At 50.9% G+C, this 2,500-nt stretch overlaps 1 non-coding gene across 1 annotated transcript; it reads left to right on the top strand.

Moving 5' to 3' along the window:
- Nucleotides 1–1,910: 1,910 nt before the first annotated feature.
- On the top strand, nucleotides 1,911–2,065 carry LOC143351385 (5.8S ribosomal RNA). Its single transcript, XR_013081712.1, has one exon. It is a non-coding gene; the product is annotated as a 5.8S ribosomal RNA (ribosomal RNA).
- Nucleotides 2,066–2,500: the final 435 nt, after the last annotated feature.

Genomic DNA, 2,500 nt, shown 5'->3' with positions numbered 1-2,500 from the left:
AACGACGATCAGCCGAGACGGCTGTAGTTTATCGCATCGATTTCATCGAGCAACCGATGGACGCTGCCGCGTTCGTTCGTAAATGAATGTTATACATACTCACGGATAGCCTGAGGCGAATAATCGCAAACGACGACGCGTCGATTGTGCGGCCATCGTTGCTCGCGCGACTAACGACGATCAGCCGAGACGGCTGTAGTTTATCGCATCGATTTCATCGAGCAACCGATGGACGCTGCCGCGTTCGTTCGTAAATGAATGTTATACATACTCACGGATAGCCTGAGGCGAATGATCGCAAACGACGACGCGTCGATTTTGCGGCCATCGTTGCTCGCGCGACTAACGACGACCAGCCGAAACGGCTGTAGTTTATCGCATCGATTTCATCGAGCAACCGATGGACGCTGCCGCGTTCGTTCGTAAATGAATATTATACATACTCACGGATAGCCTGAGGCGAATGATCGCAAACGACGACGCGTCGATTTTGCGGCCATCGTTGCTCGCGCGACTAACGACGACCAGCCGAGAAGGCTGTAGTTTATCGCATCGATTTCATCGAGCAACCGATGGGCGCTGCCGCGTTCGTTCGTATATGAATATTATACATACTCACGGATAGCCAGAGGCGAATAATCGCAAACGACGACGCGTCGATTTTGCGGCCATCGTTGCTCGCGCGACTAACGACGACCAGCCGAGACGGCTGTAGTTTATCGCATCGATTTCATCGAGCAACCGGTGGACGCTGCCGCGTTCGTTCGTAAATGAATAATATACATACTCATGGCTAACTTGAGGCGAATAATCGCAAACGACGACGCGTCGATTTTGCGGCCATCGTTGCTCGCGCGACTAACGACGACCAGCCGAAACGGCTGTAGTTTATCGCATCGATTTCATCGAGCAACCGATGGACGCTGCCGCGTTCGTTCGTAAATGAATAATATACATACTCATGGCTAACTTGAGGCGAATAATCGCAAACGACGACGCGTCGATTTTGCGGCCATCGTTGCTCGCGCGACTAACGACGACCAGCCGAAACGGCTGTAGTTTATCGCATCGATTTCATCGAGCAACCGATGGACGCTGCCGCGTTCGTTCGTAAATGAATAATATACATACTCATGGCTAACTTGAGGCGAATAATCGCAAACGACGACGCGTCGATTTTGCGGCCATCGTTGCTCGCGCGACTAACGACGACCAGCCGAAACGGCTGTAGTTTATCGCATCGATTTCATCGAGCAACCGATGGACGCTGCCGCGTTCGTTCGTAAATGAATGTTATACATACTCATGGCTAACTTGAGGCGAATAATCGCAAACGACGACGCGTCGATTTTGCGGCCATCGTTGCTCGCGCGACTAACGACGACCAGCCGAGACGGCTGTAGTTTATCGCATCGATTTCATCGAGCAACCGATGGACGCTGCCGCGTTCGTTCGTAAATGAATAATATACATACTCATGGCTAACGTGAGGCGAATAATCGCAAACGACGACGCGTCGATTGTGCGGCCATCCGTTGCTCGCGCGACTAACGACGACCAGCCGAGAAGGCTGTAGTTTATCGCATCGATTTCATCGAGCAACCGATGGGCGCTGCCGCGTGCGTTCGCCCGATTGCGCGTGAAGTTACTGTTCGGAACCAAGAATATACGGGTGTATTATACCCGTTTGGTCGCAGCCACGCGCAAAGGCTTTTGAATGTACTGTACGCCCGGCCGTCGAACGATGGTTTTCCGTCATTCAGGAAACAAAAAGAAACTTTTGTCGTCGATATGGCGCGTTCAATCCTCCGTCGATACGCTGGTCGGAGGTGCGAACATCGAATATTTTTAAAGCAAAGAACAAGGAGCATTTTTAAATACAAAGAGAAAAATTGTAAATTGTATATGATTACCCTGAACGGTGGATCACTTGGCTCGTGGGTCGATGAAGAACGCAGCTAATTGCGCGTCAACGTGTGAACTGCAGGACACATGAACATCGACATTTCGAACGCACATTGCGGTCCACGGATAAAATTCCTGGACCACGCCTGGCTGAGGGTCGTTCACTTGTCCTAAAACTGCTTGCGTTGTTCTCAGATTCCCTAACCCCGCCGTCGTTTACCTCTCCTTTCGGGGAGATGGCGAAGAACGTTTCGGAGCCGGGTCGATGAAGAGAAAGGTATCAACGTACGAGCGAGAATTTGGGTATTTCGTTGGCGTTTGTCGCTGGACGTACGAAAAAGAATAAATATTATATATTATTGGCAAGTTTGCGCACCCCTTGCGTGGTGAGGCAGAGATCAGTCTGGACTCGCGCGAGTGTTTTACGGCGTCGTGCGTCGTGTTGTCTGGAGTATCATCACGACCGCCCGTTAAAGCACCGCTCCTACGATTTCTGACTTTGACGGCACTAAAAACCACCGTGGGGCGCAAATCGCGTTTCGTACAAATCTAATGATTACCGGCGCTCCCGACGTTGCCCGAAGTTAATAATTTA

This window comes from Colletes latitarsis, unplaced genomic scaffold, assembly GCF_051014445.1.
Source record: "Colletes latitarsis isolate SP2378_abdomen unplaced genomic scaffold, iyColLati1 scaffold0150, whole genome shotgun sequence".
Taxonomy (NCBI): domain Eukaryota; kingdom Metazoa; phylum Arthropoda; class Insecta; order Hymenoptera; family Colletidae; genus Colletes; species Colletes latitarsis.
The sequence above is the reverse complement of the archived record's forward strand: the minus strand, read 5'-3'. Positions and strand labels throughout refer to the sequence as shown.